This window comes from Triticum aestivum, chromosome 6A, assembly GCF_018294505.1.
Source record: "Triticum aestivum cultivar Chinese Spring chromosome 6A, IWGSC CS RefSeq v2.1, whole genome shotgun sequence".
Lineage (NCBI taxonomy): Eukaryota > Viridiplantae > Streptophyta > Magnoliopsida > Poales > Poaceae > Triticum > Triticum aestivum.
Genome location: NC_057809.1, coordinates 310292605 through 310316468, shown reverse-complemented (window position 1 = coordinate 310316468; position 23864 = coordinate 310292605). Strand labels below are relative to the sequence as shown.

Genomic DNA, 23864 nt, shown 5'->3' with positions numbered 1-23864 from the left:
TGTGTTTGTGTTTCTCGAGACTCCCTAGTTGTAAGCCGAGCATCGACTCGCAACTAGGTGTGTGTGTGTGTGTTTTGTCGTGGCCCCAATTGCAAGGCAACCATTGACTCACAAAGGGTGTGTGTGTGTTTGTTGAGGGCCCCCATTTACAATTATTCCATTTTTTGATAGTTTTTTTTCCTTTTTTGATGTAATAAAGATTTACAAGGTACTTCTTCATGAAACCCCTAAAGAAAAAAAGGATTTCTAGTTTGTTTTAATATAACTGCAATTTTGATAGAGACCGAATCTGTTACATACTCAGAATTTGTTCAGTAAGACTGAATTTGTTAGATTCAGAGTATCATAGAATTTCTGAAAATTTAAGAGTGTGGTTATGTGGCAGGGGGTGATTTAGATGTAATTAGTAACATCGTTCTAGGCTTATGTGAAACTTTTGAGCAGGGGAGACCCGGACTTCATGCAGACTGAAATTAATAGTGTGTTGGTTATACAGACTGATATTTTGTTCATTCATACTGAATTTGTGTTCATCTAAGGCTGATTTTTTTGCTTGATTGAGGTTGTAATTCTCCCCCTAGTCAGTTTGAAATTCTCAGTGGTCAATCACATACTTTTGTTTTTCCAGAAATGAATTTTGTTGTGATTCAGACATGGAACCCTAGCAGTCATACAACCCCGATTCTAGGGGATTCTATATACTTTTTCCTCTTGTTTTCATTTCTGATTCTAGACATTCAATTTTTTTCCATTGGCTGGTTCCTCCTAATATGTCTAATAATGTACGTGCTTGTCACAATACGATTACAACAATTTTTCCATGCTCAGTTCATACTTGACTATTCTTCAAAATTCTTTGTTTATCTATTCTTGTTTCTTTTTACAGGGGGGGTGTAAGCAGAGATACCAACCATCAAAATTCAGAGAGCAATATCATCATTGAAGACCTGGACCAAACTTTTCATGGCAATGTTTCTGAAGTTGAGGCCTCTAATATTGATTTAACAGAAACGGATGCATCAGATGGCATGTTGCTTGATGGTATCAGAAAATGGTAAATCATTTTTCACCGCACCAAACTTTTTTGTGTTTTCGTGCTTCTTTTTTGCCTTCATAAGTTCAGTCTTGTTTGAATATAATCTGTTCTATAAGAGCCTAATTTTCTTTTTTGTTATTTTGGTTTTTTTGTATGCAGCTGCAAAAGAGTGATGAGAGTAAACATGGGAGGAATGTTTTGAAGGAGCAAAGCAGGAAGGTAAATTGTTTTTTATTTCAATTAACATCTTTTACCTGCCACGCCATCGGTTTTTTATTATAAGTAGTGTGTTATCATGCCAAGTACTTTTTTGTTTGATAGAACTGAGTTACTAATTTTAATTTGTCTTTTTTGCTTGATTATCAGATGGGAACAACCCAAGAATGTTTGAATAAAGGAAGAGCAAGTGCGTATATCAGATTTAGCATAGGGTGTTCTTCCAAGATAGTCGACAGTGTTTGCAAAAGCAATTACAGAATGGAGCTTGTGAAGAACTCTGGATTCAAGCAATTTTGCCAAGGCCTACATCTGGTCCCAAGCTTTTTTTTTTTTACAACAAACAAACAAATTAAGCCCACAAACACAAGGCCTAGGCTCAGGAAACTTGCCGAGAGTGTGGGGTGGTGGAGGGGGAGAGGGACGGCCCAGCCCTGGAAGCGTCCAACAAAAAAGGACGAGCAACGACAAACAATCGAACGACTGGGTGACAAACAATCGAACGACAAAACAAGAACAGGGGCGATCGGGAGGCTACAAACAGGATGATGTCATGTTAGATGTGACATAATTATGTCACATCTAGATGTGTCCTAGACGGACCCTTAGTTTTTTGATGATCTAATTTCACTTGTTGGTTGACTGTTTGACGTGTGAAGATATGAGACAGAAAAGAAGAGGACGAATTTAGACGAAGAATTGGGTCAGGGGGAACAAGGTGAATTCTCTTTCTCCCTCTCTCTCCCCCATGTTTGTTCCTACAGTTTGATTTTGATGTTATGGTTGATTCTATCCCTTCTTAGATTAAACTTCTCTGAACCATCTAAATCCCATTTGTTCAATGACTCTGAGTTTGCCACTCCTTGTCTCATATCCTGATTGCTTAACAGAGTTTATTTCCTCGGTTAGTTGCTGGGTCATCTATCTCGTTGACTATCAAGGTTATGTTACTTCCCACTCCCTTTTTTGGTTTCTTCCTGTTGGAAGTGATGTGGCATGAATCTTTCTTTGTCACCCTTTGGATATGTGTTCTTATGAAAGTTAGCGATTGGAGTTTCTCTGTTATGTCAGTACATGTTGCTGCTTTCAGGTTGTTTAATTATTTTATACGGAACACGTTGGCGTTATATGGAGAAGAGGCATATATATGATTCTTTGCGTATTTGCAGTGCCGTGATTGCAGAGGTATCCTTCTCTCTGTTCCAAATCTGATTCTTTGTGTCTTGGGTTTGCATATGCTTGCGATTACCTACTCTGTTTGAATGCCATATGTATATGCATTGGTAGAGGTAAAAGATAAATCCAGAGAAGATAAAAAGGAAAGGACAGAGGATGCCCAGGAAAATGATGCTTAGATGTACAGTTGCAGGTTAGCTATTGCGAAAATTGCTTGTTCCTCTCCTATTTAGTGAAATATGTATGGGCTCATTTATGTACGGTGGTTAGGACCAGCAACTTGATTAGTTGTAGTCTACTTTAACTGACACATCTTTAAACTAAACTGAACAAATCCATTTTAGTTCTTCTATTTCTGAACTTATGTTTCTATGGTTTCATGGGTTCGGTTTGTGTTGCACATTTATGTGTCAACGACGACTATCAAACAAGAAAATTGATCGCCAGCTATAGCCTACGCCTGACCTCTGTCATGGAAAATCTTAGAGCAGAAAATGATAGGCTTATTTTTCAGTTAGAAAGATATGTATACTGTAGCATCATATATTCAGGTAATCCCTTGTATTTTTCTTGCCAGTTCATGTTTTATACATCTTGTATACACCCACATAAACTAAAGTTTGTAGTGTCAGCAGTAAACAGGGGCACAACTAAGTAATATGGGTAGAAAAGCAAGAGCTTATGAAAAGAATAGTATCTCTATTGCAGATGTGTGAGAGCACCCCCATTATCATGCAAATAGTACCAGGTTCAGAGCCTTGATTATGGCAGCTATAAACACAAAATAATCCATCTAATTGGATTTAGTATAAAAACCACATTCTGGCGGAAATTACTCCAATTAGAATTCTAGCTGCAGCATATATCTAATTTGTCCCAGATTGAAAATCTCAATTTTTAATCTCTGAAATACAGTACACACTTGTCCGTGTTGTTGCTCTGTACATGACTTGCTTGTATGGATTCCTAAATAGTGTACAGGTGGGAGCTAAACTGAAGCTTGCTGGTTGTGACGTGTCAGCCATAAACTTGTATTATGACCATTGTTTATCCGGTGAGTGCCTAAAATTCAGTACCACAATTTAGGATTACAGTTGACCCTTTTTGTAGAGAAACATGGGTACTTTAGTGGCATATATATTCAGATTTAGGCCTTTTCGCCATAGCAGGCTGTAGCAAAGGCTAAATCATGCTCAATAAAGCCTATGTATAGATACATGTTACTTACATCCACACATGTGCCTTTGGTTGTAGCTGAGCAAGTTTAAATATATAATTCTCCGAAAGTATACAATTTCCTTTACTCCTAACCTCATAGAACATTTCTAAACCTAGCCTATGTATATACGTATATAAGTGTTTCCTTACATATGTGATTGAATTCTTAAATCATAGACGAAGAGCCTTGTCATTTATTATGGATGAGTTAATATTTAAGAAATAATACAAACTCTTAGGTGTGGCCACTAGCAATGCAGTTTCATCTAAAGTGGTAAATGATGCCTTTGTATTCAAATTAAATAGTTCCTGATAATGAAGAAACCAAAGCAACTTGGTTTATCTATGTTCCTTTTTTTAATCTTCGTAGATGGAATGCGTTCCTACAAGAATAACACATGTTTGATTTTAGCAGGCTCAAAAACAGAGGCTGTTCCGTCTTCTCCTAATCCAGACAAGCTGGCCCCTCTTCATTGGTGCCCGTAGTAAATTCAAATTTGGTAGTGACACTGCATGCCTAAAACTCTCCTGTAGGTTGGTTCATTGATTTAGATTGATATAATTGTCCAAGAAGCCAATTAATTGATTTGGAATCTATATATTGTGGTGCATTATCTAAGCTTGCACTGTTAGTGTCGTTTAAAAATATCTCCTGCTTTTAAAATAGTATTAGTAAAATGGCTAAAGCGCACATGAGAGTCTAAATCAGTTTAAATCATAACAGTCTCATGTTTTCTTCAAAGAATTTTGTGGTTGCATAAATAAATCGCGAGGAAGATTTGGATGCAAGCACCCATCTTTCATGAGAGAGACCTAAGTTGTACATTTGAATTCTTCTCTGTTTATACTCTGCCAAGTTATCTCAAGCATATGATTTTACTTTGGTACAGGTTGATTATATTACTGGATGCATATGCATAAATCAGAGGATAAGCAGCGGAAGGACAAGTTGTATTTTTCGAGATGTTCTCTTCTTCTTTATTTTACATGTTAAAGCATGGACCTTCTTGCTCAGGTTTCATATTTCTCAATCCATACTTCCATGCAAAACATAATTTTGTTCGCACGACCTCACATTTTGGTAGTTGCAAAACATAAACCACGATACTTTCAGGTTTCAGATTTTGTATGCTGAACCATGATGCTAGGCTGAATAATTTACTATCTTTTGTTCGCACGAGCTCACATTTTGGTAGTTGCATAACATAAACTGTGATGCTTTCTTGCCGCTGTTGTAGTCTCTAATTAATGGCATTGTGAGAGACTGTAGTTAATTTAAGTTTCTTCTGTTTAAATAAAACAGGTGTTGGTAACTGCATAAGTTTAACCATGATGCTTTATTTTTTTAGGGAAAAACCATAATGCTTTCTTGCTGCTGGTGTAGTCTCTATGGGATTCTAAGATAATGTAGTTAAGCTAATCTCATCGGTTTGCACTCAAAAATCACAGGAGCCATACAGAAAAAAGTAGGGTACTATTACAAATTGGCCGTGTGATGTTCATATTCAGAGAATAGCACATCTGTTGATTAAACTGAAAATGTATATGGTGCATTTCATTTCTGCTCATCCTGATCTAACCAAACTGACCCCATAGATTTGAGATTGTCGTGCCTATCAGGTTTGGACATGTTCTTATTTGTACTAAATCACTAAACTATACTGTATAAATAAAATAGCCCCCCCTCCTTTCCAACAACTTATTTTATTTTTAGAGTGAGCAATGACCTGTTATCATACTCTGTTCCTTGTGAGCAGTACTTCAGTTTAGGTTGACGTATACTCTTTGGTATATAGCATTTTTGCCTACCTCTTGCCTATTTCACATCGAATAGATGATTTGCTTTGGAGAGGGATTAGATAAGGCCTATGAGTCCTAAGTAAGCGTGATAAGCATGTCCTGCACTTCTATTTACTATTAAGCACCAACTGAATTTCTGATAATGGTGTTTCAGGAATGATACAATCAATCCAACTGTTACCTTTGGGGTGCTTTTTGGATGGACTAATCTGAAGATGTTGGCTAGCTTGCACCGCCATCATATAATCTAGAAGCTAGGGCAAGGATTATAGGGAAAATAAAGGTAATGCTCCCAGTATATTTTACTTTTTGGCGAAGTTTTGGTGCTTGCACAAGAAAGTAACACCATCATTATAGCTACTGTTTTTTTATCCCAGGCAATTAGCCAACCGGAGGAAATGCCAACCAATACATTTTTGTACTTCCTCTGTTACAGAGGTAAAATTACTACTACTTTTCGAAAGTTTGTTTTGTTGCATGTTCCCCTTTCTTAATCATCTATTTGTTCAAATGTACATACACGAGCTTATAATCCTTAGTGCACAATGCATCTCACCATACTATTGTTTTCCTGAAAATTTATACTCACATAGTTCCATTTTTTGTATGGGTGATCTTCTGTTGCCCTGATTTGGTGTTCATATAGCATGGGACATTATAGACTCATTTTATTTTCTCTTCGTTCATGCACTAATGCATAAATCTTTTGGTATTGCCCTTATTATTTAATCTAGAGCTATGCAATGACAACCATGGCTTTAGTGTTCAGGTGAGTTCCATTTATAGAATGACGAACCCTTGGCATCTTATCTAAATTCTTTGATCCTAGATATTATGTATGCCCAGTTAAGTACCTTATACAAGTACCTTAATTAGCCTCTTCTGACTATTAACTATTTGAATTGTTCTATTAGGACCCAGACTTTCAAAGTTATTAGGATCTGGACATGTTTTTACCTTAGTTTGTACAGTTTTGCATTCTTTTGGCTTCAGGCTGCTGCTGCGCATAAAGTACAGTTAACTCAGATGATGCATGAAAAAAACTGCAGATCTAGCATAGTTTTTGAATTCAGATTTTGTAACTAATTATGTGATGCCCTTATGTTAAACTGCTTATTTGTTCTCCGACTATGCTCAGTTCGTTCAGGCCTTAGGGACGCTTTCGATCACTGTCCATCAACAAGTTCAACTCCGACAACGGTTCACCGATAATGTGGGCCGGTGCACCACGTCAGCAACGTCGACGGCCTGACAGGCCATTTTCCAACTGGGCCTATTGTAAATGACGGGACCATGAGTTTCTCCTTTTGGAGTTTACTTCTACGAGTGCTCACTCCCTGCATCTTGTTCTGTTTTTTGTTCTATTTTTCAGAAAATGAAGATGTACTTTGCCGTTCCACTAATCTCGGCAAAAGAGTAGATTATGGTGCCCCTCGTGCTATAGTGGAATTGAATCGCAAAAAACTCTATAGATTCATCAAACAATGAAGGAGGTTAGTTTTTACCTGAGGGGCAACGGCGGCCACCGTGGTCTTGCTGGAGCCTCGCTTGCAGTCGAAAGTCATCAGCTTCAGGGAGTGCCAGCACAGCCAAAATAGGCGCCACCTTCGACGGGGAGCAACAGCAGCAACTGCGAGGATTTGCCTAGCCCATACGAGCAACGGCGGCGACATACCCGCTTCCGCAGCTCCGAGCTGCTGGTCCGCCGGCGAGCCGTTGCGCCTCCAAGCTGCCGAGCCACCGAGATGGAAATGTAGCCGCAGCGCCTCCGAGCTGCAGCGAGAGCCGCTCCGCCGCCAAGCTGCAGAGTGAGCTGCCGTGAAGATGGAGCCGTGCTTTCTCTCCAGTACGAGTACAGTGGGGAGAGGGGAACGAATCCAATGAACTGGTCGATGGAACCAAGACCAACAGTCAACCACGTGGTGACTATGCTATATGCGCCACGCGTGTGTATAAGTGTCCAGAATGTGTGGTTCTCTGTCAGTGTCACAATTGTAATTTTATCTTGGGTGCTAATTTGTAGCACTTGTATGATCTGTACTGTTTTGTCTGATTTATTCCAACTACTATTCTTAAAATATAAGAATATATACAGCCACAAGTATCAAAATCTGGCCCCAACCGCCTGTGGACGCGTTGCTCGTCTGCGGATAGTGATTAGTCAGCACAAAAAAATATATTCATGACTAGATACATCATTTGCAAATCATCAAATCCATACAATTATATGCAACTAAACTACTTCAAATTTTCGCCGACAACAATACTTATTGTTTCGGTAGTGTCCACGTCTAGCAGTCGGCCGCGCCCCTTGGAGTGAAAGTGCGGTCGCCGAGGAGGAAGAGTAGACGCGGGCTCGTGGCGCCAACATCTCCCATGCCCTACTTTCATGGCTTGAAAACTTGTATGCGCCCTTCGCGCCATCCATCTAGCATGGAGAAAGATCAAGCATATGCTTTCGCTTTCAAATGCACTTCCAAGAGATTGCGCCTGATCGTCTATTCAATATAAGCAAGTTACAAAAGCCCCTTGTTATATAACTTAGCATTAATATAGGTATGCCTACCAAGACTTACGTTTATCATCCTTCCGAATCTTATGTAATCACCTAAGATCATGCTATGCGTTTAACTGTCGGTCATTTGCTGCTTAGACTGTTGTGTGGTATGCTTTTGAAAAGGCTATGATGAAAGAAATACATACTTTTGCCTTCAAGTGCACATCCAAGGGCCTCTGCATAATTGTCTATCACTATTACTTGCTTGCTGCATGCAGTATCGTGAGCTGTGCTTTGGCAGCAACAATACTTTAAAATACTGTTCCTTTGTCTATTGCTCTGCTCATTGCAGGTATGCAAGCTCTGCTTTCTGAAATTCTTGATGTAAAGAAAAATATTTTTGTTTGCTCTATCAAGAATATTAGCTCGAATAAGTCCAAATGTATGCCAAATGAAAATGCTCTTATGCGTTTATTTTCATATGTTTCATTCTGTATCTATATATTACAATGCACACTCTTTCAATACTTGGCTTGCGCTCGGCCTTTGCGCCATGGGCGCAACGGGTCATCTAGTAAAGAGAAACGAAGAGCATCTCTCTCTCCATCGCATACCCCCCTCTACGCCCCTTTCACATACGCACACAAACTATCTCCAGGTCCTCTAAAAGTAAGCCCCCAGCACATTCACGCATGTTTCATCTTTCTCTCGCGATGTATACAGTGACGATCATTGTATTTGAAGCGAAAGCACGATACATACATTGGACTTCAGAATCCACTCATTACGGTCACCATTTACGTTTTGTGGTTATTATACAGTCACGGGCTCACCGTACAACTCTGTATTTGCTCAAGACACGACTAGTTGACCAGTTAAACGCTCCACGTGGCTACTCTTGTGTTGCATCACATTATCTCACTATCATCGGGCCCACCTATCAGCTTGTATCTACTCTACATCTACACTCTTATAAAATATAAAATACACTCTTATAAAAACAGAGTTGGTGATGATGGTGTGCCTGCCATCCTGCAATATAGACCATCCGATTTATATCTGACGGATAGAAAATAAACTAGGACAATTTTGCAAAAAGGTACCCACACACCTCTCCACATTTGCAAATAAGGCCTTCCCTCGTTCATCATTTTCTCTCACAAGATAAACTAGTCATACAAATGCATCTTGATGTTACGTGCAACCACATGCATCTTGCTAGTAAGAATGAAAACAAACACAAAAAAATATTGGACGGTGGTTCAAAGTCATGACCGCGGGCACAGCGGACAAGGTGGCCTTGTATTGATATGCTGAGCCGTTTGTTTTAACACACATGAGCTGGTGTGGTGATTATACACACGCACGCATGCACACGAACTACATGCACGCAACACTCAGACGAACACATGCACCCACGCACGCACGCAACACTCACACGTACACACGTAGGTACACGCGCACGCAACACTCTCACACACACACACGCACGCATGCATGCACACACCAGTACACCACACGACCAACACACATCTCTCACGCTCAAGTGCTCAATCTACACGTACACACGCACACATCAGACCCTGACAGACACATACACAACCAGGTGATTCCCGCGCGCGGGTTGGACTCTTGTCGCGCCTGCGTAAATTTGTGTTTATCTAACCTTTTACCTATGCGAACTGACAGGTGGGACCCACAAGGAACATGGTCAATTTAACTAGTCAACATGGTGCCACGCAGACTATTTGGCCGGTCAACAGAGTGCAACCCGATGCTGAACCGTGAGCAAGTGATCGTATAATCACCGCAAAACATATATAGTGACCATAATCAGCTTATTCTGAAGTTCGGTGAACGTATTACACTTTTCTCTCTGTAGGCCCTCCAAAACTATATCTCTACACGTTCTCGCATGTTACATCTAACAACTATGCAATACAGCACTACTACCACACTCTAACACAATAAATCATATGTGTTTTTAGTTTTACTAGATATCATATTGTTACTTAATTATTCAGTTTGCATACATTAAAATTGCCTTTGAAATGTATGGCCAGTATCATATACCGCGCGGGAAAAATCCCACCCTTTCCTATTTAATCGGGTTTGTATCGATGGATCGTGTGAAACAACAAAACTATAGTACTATACAGTGCAAGTGATAGTTCACTGGGCCATCGTGTCGTGTACTCCTCCATCGTAAGAGCGGAGTGCTCGCTTTCATAAATCTTCTAGTCCCTTTCGCCGACATGTGGGACATCAAGCTACCGGGTCCACATGCCATACCGGAATACAGTGCAGAGCAGCCGGGGTGAAGCACCCAGTCATGGCGCCGGCGTAGTAATGAGCAATGAGGCGTCAAATCACAAAGCTGCACCTTTCCCGCAGTTAAGTTGGAGGGACGAAGTAATAAGGCTAAAAAAAGAAGTTGGAGGGATGGAGCAACCATCATTTCACTCATTGCTGAATCCGCTTCTCCCTCATCTTCTTCAAGTTAACCACGTGTTGCTTCTGTCGTTGTTCTGCCTCATGTGGGACGCGGATCGGCTTGGTAAAGCACTGACACGTGGGACCACATGTTAGCAAACCGCCAGCTTAGTGCGGTGAGATGGTTTCTCGAAGAAGACGATCGAGAAGCGGAGTCAGCGAAGAGTGAAATGATTGTTGCTTCGTCCGTGCTTTGTGATTTGACGCCTCACTGCTTTGTGATTTGTGATAGAAGGGACAGGGGATTAGACTCGGTGCTATATACTGTACATGCGTCCAAGTATGGGAGAAAGAGGAGAGACGTTGCATTTTTCTATTCCTTCAATCAATGAATCAGGGAGCTTCGGTTCCATCCTTTTGGCTTTGGCAACACCGTCCACAATGGTTCCCACGATGCCAAAAGCTATTTTCACATTTGGCTACACATTGTGGATGCCCTTAACCGTACCACTTGGTTTTGCTCCTGTGTGATATCTATACAAATCTCAATTATATTGGTCTAAAAAATTATAGAATCAAGATTAGTAAAAAGGAGGTGATTTTGCCGCGCGGATGGCGGGGGAGGTTTCTTATTTTTAGAGGACATTGTCCTGGCGGTTTGCTAACATGTAGTCCCACGTGTCAGTGCTTTACCAAGCCGATCCGCGTCCCACATGAGGCAGAACAACGGCAGAAGCAACACGTGGTTAACTTGAAGAAGATGAGGGAGAAGCGGATTCAGCAACGAGTGAAATGATGGTTGCTTCATCCCTCCAACTTATTTTTTTAGCCTCATTACTTCGTCCCTCCAACTTAACTGCTGGAAAGGTGCAGCTTTGTGATTTGACGCCTCATTGCTCATTACTACGCCGGCGCGATGACTGGGTGCTTCACCCCGGCTGCTCTGCACTGTATTCCGGTATGGCACGTGGACCCGGTAGCTTGATGTCCCGCATGTCGGCGAAAGGGACTAGAAGATTTATGAAAGCGAGCACTCCACTCTTACGACGGAGGAGTACACGACACGATGGCCCAGTGAACTATCACTTGCACTGTATAGTACTATAGTTTTGCTGTTTCGCACGATCCATCGATACAAACCCGATTAAACAGGAAAGGGTGGGATTTTTCCCGCGCGGTATATGATACTGGCCATACATTTCAAAGGCAATTTTAATATATGCAAACTGAATAATTAAGTAACAATATGATATCTAGTAAAACTAAAAACACATATGATTTATTGTGTTAGAGTGTGGTAGTAGTGCTGTATTGCATAGTTGTTAGATGTAACATGCGAGAACGTGTAGAGATGTAGTTTTGGAGGGCCTATAGAGAGAAAAGTGTAATACGTTCACCGAACTTCAGAATAAGCTGATTATGGTCACTATATATGTTTTGCGGTGATTATACGATCATTTGCTCATGGTTCAGCATCTGGTTGCACTCTGTTGACCGGCCAAATAGTCTGCGTGGCACCATGTTGACTAGTTAAATTGACCATGTTCCTTGTGGGTCCCACCTGTCAGTTCGCATAGGTAAAAGGTCAGATAAACACAAATTTACGCGGGTGCGACAAGAGTCTGGACCGCATGTTAGCAAACTATCTCCAGGTTCAATAGACTTCCTGGATGCAAATAAGGCGGTTGTCTCGGCTTGCAGGTGGCACATGCAAACGACTTACCATGGTATCCCTCAATGATGTTCTCCGTCGAACGCACTTCGCCAAACCACAACGTTTGAGATACCGTTGATACGTCTCCAACGTATCTATAATTTTTGATTGTTCCATGATATTATATTATCTGTTTTGGATGTTTATGGGCTTTATTATACACTTTTATATTATTGTTGGGACTAACCTATTAACCCAGAGCCTAGTGCCAGTTTCTGTTTTTCCTTGTTTTAGAGTATCGCAGAAAAGGAAAATCAAACGGAGTCCAATTGACCGGAAACTTCACGAAACTTATTTTTGGAAGGAAAGCAACCCAGGAGACTTGGAGTCCACGTCAAGGAAGCTTCAAGGAAGCCACGAGGCAGGGGGCGCACCCACCCCCTGGGCGCTCCCTCCACCCTCGTGGCCCCTCGTGGCTCCCCTGACGTACTTCTTCCGCCTATATATATCCGTATACCCTAAAAACATCCGGGAGCACAATAGATCGGGAGTTCCGTTGCCAGAAGCCTCCGTAGCCACCAAAAGCCAATCTAGACCCGTTCCGGCACCCTGTCGGAGGGGGCAATCTGTCGGCATTCTGGGAACGGGGGTCCCCAGACTTGCCTGCCTGCGGCTTGCGGCGTGGCTCAAAAGGGGGCCCAGCACGGCCCATCTTCATCAACACAAGACTCAAGACCCTCGCGAGGGGCCAAGCCTCGTGGGGCGGACGACACGGACCTTCCTCAGGCACGGCCTCATCAGGCTGGCTCGCGAGGAGGCGGAGAGATCAAGGCGGGGTACCTCGCGAGGTGCCCGTGACGCGAGCCATGACGACTCAGGGCGCCAGGCGGGTGCCAGCCCGCACAGCGTCCTCCTTTCCTCTTTGGTGCAAAGGGGGCAAGCGCAGCCGCGGAGTACCGAGGCATCAGGCAAAGGTTGCCATTTTGGTGCAACGAGACCAAGACCAGGAGGACTACGAGACGGAGGTCACCGTGGATCCCAAGACGGCATCATCACCAGAGCTTTGCGCAGGCGAAGACTGCTTTTGTCAGGATAGTTGATACTTGCTGTCCCCCTTCAAATTAGCCCGCCATTGTTGGCTCCCTTCCCGCTCAAATATTTGGGAAGAGGACCAGGGCCTCTATAAATAGGACTAGCCACCCCCAGGGTAGGGGGGACAGAGGGATCGAAAAACCAGCCACCCACATAGCGAGGCCGGCAAGTAAGAGTAAGGTAGTGAGTGAGAGAGAGAGAGAGAAAGAGAAAGGTGGCTGAACTCCTCCCAGCAGTTCATCGCCCCATCCAAGAACAGACCCTCGTGAGGCTGTTCTTCTTTGTATTGCTCATCATCATCAACCCCAAGAGGAAATCCACCCACCACACACTGGAGTAGGGTATTACACCACAACAGTGGCCCAAACCAGTATAAACCTTGTGTCTCTTGTGCAGTTCTTTCAGTAGTCTAGATCTTTGCGAGACGGAGAGGTAGAAGGCGTAATCTCCGCGCGCACCCCAGTGTTCGAACCTTAAGGGTCTGCCGGAACCCGAAATCCGACATTTGGCGCGCCAGGTAGGGGTGCGCCGGAATTCGTCTTCCACCGCCCCGTTCTCCTCCTACCGTCGCATCCATGTCCGACGCTCGTCAGGCCCGTGCCGAGCGCCGGGCCGCCATCGCTTCCCGCGTCGCCCAGACGGCGCCCGTCGGCGGACGTCCTCGTCGTTCCCCGTCGCCCGCCATCAACGCCGCCACCGGCCCGGCGGGGGGCGAGCAGCAAGCGTCGTCTCAGCATCCATCCGTGCGGCAAGACGGCCGCACCGCTACTCCATCGCTCGCACAAGCTGGTTCTTCGTCCCGCGCGCTCCGTGCCCCCTTGGAGGCTCGAGCTGCGCTCCTCACGGCAAACGAGCTCCTGCGCTACTGTCCCGTCGATGACGTCTATGAAGAGTGGCTCGACCACGTCGCCGAGCTTGTCCGCGCCGCAGGGGGCTCTCCCGCGCCGTCCGTTCCGCTGCGTCACACCCCGCCCCGCGCGGGCAATGAAGCTCCGGAGGCGTACCAGCCGCCTCCTCTCCAAGAAGACGCCATGGCTCCAAGGCGCGTGGCCCCTGGGCGGAACCCGCTCCGTCAGGTGCCAGCGCAGCAAGAACGGAGCTGCCAAGAAGTCCCTCGCCCGCAAGGAGCTGCCCGGGCGCTCCCCGCTCCGGCACGCCACGACCCTGTTCCGGCTCTGGCACACCAAGACCCTGCGCTGCTCCTAGCTGCAGCGCGTGGGGACCCTCAAGACCGAGCTCTCCACCAGCCGAAGCCTTTCGTGGCCACCGCAGGCTGCCGTGCCTACACCACCGAGCTGCGTAGCATCGCGTGGCCCAGCAAGTTCAAGCTAGACCTGCCTCCTCGTTACGATGGCACGACTAACCCTGCCGAGTTCCTCCAGCTCTATGAGCTGGGCATCGAAGCTGCTAGCGGGGACGAGAAGGTCATGGCGAACTGGTTTCCCATGGCGCTCAAGGAAGGAGCTCGCACCTGGCTCCTGAATCTGGCTCCAGGCATGATCTCTTCCTGGGACCAGATGCGCACCCGCTTCATCGCCAACTTCTAAGGTACTCGCGACCGGCCACCCGCTGTGAGCGACATGCGCCGCATCAAGCAACAACCTGGAGAGACCCTGCAAAAGTACATCCAACGCTTCAACAGCGCGCGCCTCAAGATCCCCAAGGTGCCTGAGGAGGCCATCATCTCGGCCTTCTTTGATGGTGTGTGCGACGTCAAGATGAAGGAGGAGCTGGCGATGCATGAAGACCTATGCACCTCCCTGGAGCTGTTCAACTTGGCGACCAAGTGTGCTAGGGCTGAGGAGGGACGCCTCTCCCTCCTCGAGCTACCTACCGCAGACCAGAAGAGAAGAAGCCCAAGGCCAAGGACGTGAAGCGCAAGGGGGCTGCCGTGCTCGCGGCAGAACCAGAACCAAGCGGGGCAAAGATCTGCCTGAGTCCTCCCGAGGCGGCCGGTACTGTGTGTACCACGACCTCCACACCCACAACACCAACGAATGCCAAGAACTCCGCGCCGTGCGAGAAGGAAGGATCGGCCGTCGTCCCGAACGCGCCGATCGGGGCTACGACCGAGGAGGAGGAAGAAACGCAGGACACTGGGAAGACCGCGGCCCGCGCCAAGGGTGGCGCGATCAACCTCGCGAGGATCGCTGGCGAGACCTGCCTCGCGAGGGGGACTGGAGGGATCAGCCTCGTGAGGATCGCCCACAGGGCCACGCAGGCCTCCCTCCACTGCCGCCTTAGCCAAGGAGAAACGAGGACCGCCATCAAGACGAAGGGGCTGGGGGCTTCCAGGAGCGACGCGCCATCGCCTGCATCCTGGGCGGAACTCAAGCCCCAGCCTCCCAACGCATCTTCAAGCAGTTTGCCCGTGAAGTGAACGCAATCTTCCCCAGGCTTGAAGCAACGTGCCCTCTCAGGTGGTCGGCATGCGCCATCACATTCAGCTTAGCGGATCAACTCAAGTTTGCGGCCATAGCCTGAGTCCTCTCGATGCTTTGCTCCCCAGTCATCAGCAATGTACTGGTCACCAGGACCCTCATCGATGGTGGGGCAGGGCTCAACATCCTATCCATGGAAACGTTCAACAATCTCCAAGTGCCTTACGACCAGCTTCAGCCAACCAAGCCCTTCTCCGGAGTCACCGACGGCTCCACGGTCCCGATTGGGCAGGTCCGCCTCCCTGTCACCTTCGGGGCACGCGACAACTACCGCACCGAGCTCATCGACTTCGACGTTGCCCACATCCGCCTGCCGTACAACGCCATCCTCGGGTACCCAGCGCTGGCCAAGTTCATGGCCATGACTCACCATGGCTACAACGTCCTCAAGATGCCAGGAAGTGGCGGAGTCATCAGGTGCCCTGTGAAGAGAAGGATGCAGTGTGTTCCCTAGAGCGAGCCTTTTAGGCCGCGACACTGGAAGACCCGGATCGCGGAAGCAGGAGGCTTCCCGAGACCACCCCCAAGAAGAAGAAGACATCGTCCGGACCGTCCCCTCGGGAGGCGGGCCCCTTAGGGCCCTCATCTGCCCAGGGGGAACCTCCTTCCATCGCATAGGAAAGCGCGCCCGGTGCCCTCCTCAGGCAGGGCTCGGGGGCTCTCCCCTGGAGGGCCACCGACCTGGCCAGGGTCACGAGGGAGGCGCTTGGGCACCACATGAAGGCATGTTTCGAAGCACGTTTCCCTCAAGAAGGAGAAAGGCAAGGAAGGTCAGACCCGCAGGAGTTCATCGACAAGGCCATTCAAGAACTACAGGAATCAAGAATCATGAGAGGTTGCCGCCGTCTACCTGCTGTGGCTCCCCATCCGGGCAAGGATGGTGGGCTGCGCGTCTGCATCGACGTACCAGGGCTCAACCAAGCCGCCACGATGGGGCGCCTCTGGCCCTCGCAAGCGGGGCGCTGCGGGGGCCCGCCCCACAGATACGTTCGCATGTCTTACGGCTTGCCGAGCGCGGTTGCAATGTGCCAGCGCCTCATGAGGGGCATCATGGAGGCTCAAGAAGACAGGCATTCCGCAGCCTTGGCAGAGATGGAGATGATTCGCGAAGAGCTACCAGTGCCTCCGGAGCCTCCCGAGGCCCCTGGGCCTGGGGGCTCGTGAGGATCGGCTTCCGCAGCCTACCGAGTCTGCTGCACCAACACCCCTTCGCCCTCGACACCCGCAGGTGACGCCTTATAAGTTTCATTTCCAGCTGGGAGCGCCCTCCCAGGGCTGCATCGTCCCCAGGCCGTGTGGGTCCGTCCCTGCGGTATGTATCCCTTTTATTTCCTGTCGTTAGCCTGCTTTGATGGGGGCGCCCCTCGGGCTGCATCATCCCTAAGTCGCTCGGGCCCGACCCAGCGATGTCTACCTTTCCAGCATCTGTTTGAATGAATCCCCTCCTTCGCGGCTAACGTGTTTGATCTAGTTGCCTGCTCAACTGACGCCAACCGAAGGAATTGCTCCCACAACGGCACGACGCTTGCGCATGGGTCCGTCTCTACAACGCCGACAAACCTGAATGGCTGAGCTCTGGCCGCGGCAGCCCCGCACGGCGCCACCTCGTCAAGCCTCCAGTGCCTCACCTCCCCTTGGAAGCAACTAACGGCAGACTGATAGTTGTCATGGCAACCTTTTCTTCCTTCTATGATGAGTTTACAGGATCCCCTAAGGGAGTTGCGCCAAGCAAGGCCCTCGCGGCGTTCCTTTCACTCTCGACCACGAGAACCGCTTGCATGTTAAAGGGGGGGTGCCTGAGCATCGCGACTCAGGGCTCCTACTGGCTCTCCAGCCCTCACCCTCTGGCCTTGACCACGGCATCGCGACCTGGCATACCAGCGACGGCCGAGACTAGCTCGAGGGTCGGGACCCGAGGACGTAGAGCAGAAAGGGGAGCAAAGGCGGGGGAGAAGGGGCACGCGAGGACCTCGCCGAGCGATTCCGCTCCTGCCGACGCGCGGACCCGACGACACACTAGGAATGATCCCCGACTCTCGAGATAAGTCACCGCCCGAAAGCACCGGCTATCGTAGCACTACCCCCGCACGTCATGCAATTCCGTGTCAGCAATGCCGCTCTCCTTTCTCACCGAGCGACGGCTGCTTGGGCGCCAAAGGGGACCTCCTGAGCATCGCGACTCAGGGGCTCTTACCGGACCCCGGGTCGCTCACCTCCTGGCCTTGACCACGGCATCGCGACCTGGCATACCAGCGACGGCTGACGTCGCCTTGGGACTGGGACCTGTCGGCGCAGAGCACCAAGCCCTCGCGAGGTTCGAAAGGGAGAACTAAGCTAAGACGGAATCAGCAACTCGCACAACTCTACAACAAGGGTCATGTATTAACAAACAGGATTACAAGCACCTTACAAGCCCCCATGGGGCGCATTTTGATTCCTCGCAGGGAACGGATCCTAAGGGATGCTAACTAAACGCGCTCCTGCAAAAGATGCCATCATCAACAGTGGGCCATCGAGCGCCGGCGCCAACCCCATCCAGATCAGAGTCGGCGACAGCCAGACGAGCCCGCCCTGCTCCAGGAGCGGCGCCGGCTCGTGGGCTTGTAGCTGTCGTCACTCCTCTCCGGAGTCGCGAAGATCTCGCTGGAGTCGCTGGATCCCCCGGCGCCTCCGTCGCCTGCAGAGCCGCCAAGGGAGTGGTCGACGGGCCTAGCCCTCACCATGGCGAGGTCTTGGCCACCTCTCCTGGGGCAACACTCTAGCCGGCGCCCATCCGCGTCGAAGACCTTGAAGAACATCACTGAAGCGCCATCATACTCCAAGTGGACCGCGAAGACGCCCCTTACCCTGCAAACCCGGGCGATCTCTCTCCGGCCACGAGTCATGTAAACCTCGCCCGGGGCAACGACCGCGACCTCTGCTTCGGTCGCGAGGGTGCTGCAGCCGGCGTGCTGCAACCAGAGCTCCAGGGGCTCCCCCGGCGGGATGATGGAGGCGACGAAGGGAGGCAGACGGATCCAAGACTGGAGAGGAATGGCAACGTGGAGCACGAACTCTTGGGAGGAGCCCTCGGCGTGGACCCCAGGAGGAACAACCCACATCTTCGTGACTCGTCGGTGCCGACGACGGCGCTGACCGCGGGGATCGGCATCGACCCCTTCGAGGCCCTCGACGTGGGCATGCAAGGGAAGCGGGAACCCCGGCGGAGCCCGCTCGCACCAAGGCCTCGACGCCACCTGACAATCCTCCTCGTCCCGGCCGCAAAGGGCGAGCCGTTTCTTCGGCGAGAGCGGGTCTGGTCCCTCTCGAGGGGCCTTTCCCTTCTCCGATGCAGAGAACCGGTGGATCGGAGCCATCGCGGCAAGACGGAGCAAGGATCGGGAAGAAGGAGAAGCAAGGAGGGATGGACTGGAAGGGCACGCGCAGTTCCGTACTTATAGCCGGCGAAGGCCAACCGCCGGCCTCCACGATCACAGGTAATCATGACACGATTTGCATGCAGGGACTTGTCCAACTCGCGCGATCACCAAGGCGTCGTGGGGAAGTAGAGACGCCCATGTCCAATCAACCGCCACGCGGCGCCCAAGGCCGCATGCTGTTGGGGCCCGCGGCGCTTCGCCCTTGCCCTTTCGCCTCTCGGCACGGCCAAGTCCGGGCGCGCCTTGGGCCCGGGGGCTACTGTCGGCGTTCTGGGAACGGGGGTCCCCAGACTTGCCTGCCTGCGGCCTGCGGCGTGGCTCAAAAGGGGGCCCAGCACGGCCCATCTTCATCAACACAAGACTCAAGACCCTCGCGAGGGGCCAAGCCTCGCGGGGCGGATAACACGGACCTTCCTCAGGCACGGCCTCGTCAGGATGGCTCGCAAGGAGGCGGAGAGATCAAGGCGGGGTACCTCGCGAGGTGCCCGTGACGCGAGCCATGACGACTCAGGGCGCCAGGCAGGTGCCAGCCCGCACATCGTCCTCCTTTCCTCTTTGGTGCAAAGGGGGCAAGCGCAACTGCGGAGTACTGAGGCATCAGGCAAAGGTTGCCATTTCGGTGCAACGAGACCAAGACCAGGAGGACTACGAGACGGAGGTTACCGTGGAGCCCAAGACGGCGTCATCACCAGAGCTTTGTGCAGGCGAAGACTGCTTTTGTCAGGATAGTTGATACTTGTTGTCCCCCTTCAAATTAGCCCGCCATTGTTGGCTCCCTTCCCGCTCAAATATTTGGAAGAGGACCAGGGCCTCTATAAATAGGACTAGCCACCCCCAGGGTAGGGGGGACAGAGGGATCGAAAAACCAGCCACCCACATAGCGAGGCCGGCAAGTAAGAGTAAGGCAGTGAGTGAGAGAGAGAGAGAAAGAGAAAGGTGGCTGAACTCCTCCCAGCAGTTCATCGCCCCATCCAAGAACAGACCCTCGCGAGGCTGTTCTTCTTTGTATTGCTCATCATCATCAGCCCCAAGAGGCAATCCACCCACCACAGACTGGAGTAGGGTATTACACCACAACGGTGGCCCGAACCAGTATAAACCTTGTGTCTCTTGTGCAGTTCTTTCAGTAGTCTAGATCTTTGTGAGACGGAGAGGTAGAAGGCGTAATCTCCGCGTGCACCCCAGTGTTTGAACCTTAAGGGTCTGCCGGAACCCGAAATCCGACACAATCCCTCTCCGGTGGCCATCTTCATCATCCCGGTGCTCTCCATGACGAGGATGGAGTAGTTCTCCCTCAGGGCTGAGGGTATGTACCAGTAGCTATGTGTTTGATCTCTCTCTCTCTCTCTCTCTCGTGTTCTTGAGGTGATACGATCTTGATGTATCGCGAGCTTTGCTATTATAGTTGGATCTTATGATGTTTTCTCCCCCCCTCTACTCTCTTGTAATGGATTGAGTTTCCCCTTTGAAGTTACCTTATCGGATTGAGTCTTTAAAGATTCGAGAACACTTGATGTATGTCTTACCGTGCGTATCTGTGGTGACAATGGGATACCACGTGATTCACTTGATGTATGTTTTGGTGATCAACTTGCGGGTTCTGCCCATGAACCTATGCATAGGGGTTGGCACATGTTTTCGTCGTGATTCTCCGGTAGAAACTTTGGGGCACTCTTTGAGGTTCTATGTGTTGGTTGAATAGATGACTCTGAGATTGTGTGATGCATATCGTATAATCATACCCACGGATACTTGAGGTGACATTGGAGTATCTAGGTGACATTAGGGTTTTGGTTGATTTGTGTCTTAAGGTGTTATTCTAGTACGAACTCTAGGGCTGTTTGTGACACTTATAGGAATAGCCCAACGGCTTGATTGGTAAGAATAACTTTGAGGTGGTTTCGTACCCTACCATAATCTCTTCGTTCGTTCTCCGCTATTAGTGACTTTGGAGTGACTCTTTGTTGCATGTTGCGGGATAGTTATGTGATCCAATTATGTTATTATTGTTGAGAGGACTTGCACTAGTGAAAGTATGAACCCTAGGCCTTGTTTCCTATCATTGCAATACCGTTTACACTCACTTTTATCATTAGTTACCTTGCTGTTTTTATATTTTCAGATTACAAAAACCTTTATCTACTATCCATATACCACTTGTATCACCATCTCTTCGCCGAACTAGTGCACCTATACAATTTACCATTGTATTGGGTGTGTTGGGGACACAAGAGACTCTTTGTTATTTGGTTGCAGGGTTGCTTGAGAGAGACCATCTTCATCCTACGCCTCCTACGGATTGATAAACCTTAGGTCATCCACTTGAGGGAAATTAGCTACTGTCCTACAAACCTTTGCACTTGGAGGCCCAACAACGTCTACAAGAAGAAGGTTGTGTAGTAGTCTAGTAGACATCAACCGTCAACGTCACCACAATGGGGAAGGAAGTCAAATATAGTTACTACCTCCATTTTTTGTACACAAGGCGAGTATATCAAAATTACAATTTGCAAAAGGCCGCTAACACTAATCAAGGTAAAATTGACGGGGTTTGCCTCGTACTAGCAACCAAGGACATTAATATCCCCTACATGCATGCGAAAGTGAGAAGGTTGGTTTGCATGGCGCTGCATTAATCAAGCGATGAGGAGTGAGATGGTTAGCTCTTTGGCCTTTGGAGAAAAAAATACGCATTAATTGACACGTGAAACGAGGATCTGTATCAATTAATCCCACGAAGGAAAACCCCGCCTTTCTTTTTAAACACTAATACTCCTAGTACGTAGTACGTAGTACTTATCCTGTTTGGGTCTAGACCTTGCATTGCCATACTTCGCCACACATTTTTGCCAAGCTTGCCTAAAGTTTTCAAAATGAAAGGGAGGTACACTTGTGCACGGCTGTCGCGGTCGCACCGCACGCTCACACGGTCACTCATGCACGCCGTGGTCGCACCGCACCCTCACACAGTCGCTCTTGCACGCCGCAAACCCAACCAAGGGAACGCACCCTCACTGACACATGCTGTCACATGTGAACAAACCAAACTCAGCCATCCTACCGCTGATATATAATTTTTGTTCATAGAGTATGTTTATCCAACCGCATGTTGGGGAGTATCCGTACGGCCCGTGCAGTGGTCTGTTGGGGAAGAAGAAGAGGTGAGGAAGAAGGGTTAGGAGACGTAGGATATTCATCCAACCACCTAAAATGCTAGACTGACCCAAGTCAGGCGACTTGCATAACAACATATGTTTTTACACAGCAAAAGATCCATGAAAACAACAACATAAATAAAAACTATCACTACTCGTGGAACGAGACGGCCTCGTCGTCTTTGTCTACTAGCGCAAACCAACCGTAGCTGCCGACGTGTGTCTCCGCACCGTGGTTGTCCTCGGCCTCCAGCTACTCATTCACGCGAAGCGTGCGGGCGCTCTGCACGGACAAGAGCACCACCTGGTTCAAGTCGAGGACGTCCGGTTCCGCCTGTAGGAGGGCCTCGATGGCAGCGGCATCCGCGCGCTCCGCGTCGAGTCGAGCCTCTGCCGTCCAGTTCTGCCTGCAGGAGGGCCTCGATGAGAGCGGCATATGCGCGCTCCGCGTCGAGTTGAGCCTCTGCCACCCGGTTCAAGTCCAGGACGTCCGGTTCCGCCCCCAAGAGGGCCTCGATGGCAGCGGCATCCACGCGCTCCGCCTCAAGTTGAGCCTCCGCCACCCGGTTCACCTCCACGACATCCGGTTCCGCCTGCAGGAGAGCCTCGATTGCAGCGGCATCCGCGCACTCCACCTCAAGTTGAGCCTCCGCAGCCCGGTTCACATCCACGACATCCGGTTCTGCCTACAGGAGAGCCTCGATGGAAGCGGCATGCGCGCGCTCCACTCAAGTTGAGCCTCTGCCTCCCAGTCCTCCTTTAGTATCGCCAGGTTGAACCTCTGGTCCGCCTGCACCATGGGGGACTCGGACGCCGGCTCGAAGTCGACGTCCATCGTCTCATACCCATCGGGGGCCTTCTGCACCGCGACCTCTGCCATGAACATTGGATCGGCTTCCTCCTCCTCGTATCATGGCTCCGGAGAACTCGGGGATTGCCCCACCGCAAAGCGAGCTTGGGAACGGAGGTCTGTGGCGCCGACCGCCGCCGTGATTTCTGCGCGGTGCTCCGGCGTCAGCATCTTATAGTACATGATCTTGCGACGTACCATGGCTTTCCAGCGAACTAGGGGACGCTTGATGCGGGCTAGGGGATCGAAAGGTGGGGGAAGGGGCTGGAGATTAGGTGTGGCTTTAGGGCAGTGGCTGGTGTAGGCCGAGCAGCGAAGGTTCTGGTGTGAATAGTGGTTCCGGTGATGACCGGTCAATCGGTTTTGACTGTACATCGCTCTTGTCGCGTTCGTGTTGCAGCCCGGCATGCTGGACCCTCCACGTCACTCACCGAATGGAACACACTTCGTCTTGCGTTTTCGCTCGCTTGTGGGACCGCAGTTGAGAGCAAACCGGCGTCCCTCCCCTCCCCCGCCCGCGTCATTTATACTACCACTCCCTCCGTTTTATGCAGAGTAAATAAAAACAAAGGGAGTATACTACGGATGAGGATCCCCTGACGTGGCCGAACCCATTGAGTAACTGACATGCGGGGCCTAGCAAGCATAGGGTCCGCCAGTAAGTGACCGAAAGGGAGGGTAAGGCAGGGATACCTACGTTAGAGGATCCACTTCCACTACTACTCCCTCCTTCCATTTACTATACAGGGCCTAATGCGATTTTCGAGGCTAACTTTGACCAAATGTTAGACTAATAATATATGACATGCAACTTACACAAAGCATACAGTCAAATTCGTATGTGAAAGGAGCTTCCAATGATATAATTTTCACATTA

At 49.0% G+C, this 23864-nt stretch overlaps 2 long non-coding RNA genes across 6 annotated transcripts; both read left to right on the top strand.

The window, feature by feature from the left end:
- The first annotated feature begins 826 nt into the window (after window positions 1-826).
- LOC123127474 (uncharacterized) lies at window positions 827-1540 on the top strand. Its single transcript, XR_006462509.1, has 3 exons — window positions 827-1054; window positions 1196-1255; window positions 1403-1540. It is a non-coding gene; the product is annotated as an uncharacterized lncRNA (long non-coding RNA).
- A 641-nt stretch (window positions 1541-2181) lies between these two features.
- On the top strand, window positions 2182-7366 carry LOC123127475 (uncharacterized). 5 transcript variants are annotated; one of them, XR_006462514.1, is made up of 8 exons: window positions 2182-2437; window positions 2540-2621; window positions 3403-3482; window positions 4062-4180; window positions 4537-4661; window positions 5601-5729; window positions 5804-5884; window positions 6585-7366. It is a non-coding gene; the product is annotated as an uncharacterized lncRNA (long non-coding RNA). The 5 variants fall into 5 exon arrangements; XR_006462513.1 differs by having other exon boundaries at window positions 2185-2437; window positions 4062-4146; XR_006462511.1 differs by lacking the exon at window positions 2182-2437 and having other exon boundaries at window positions 2469-3482; window positions 4062-4146.
- The last annotated feature ends 16498 nt before the right edge of the window (window positions 7367-23864 follow it).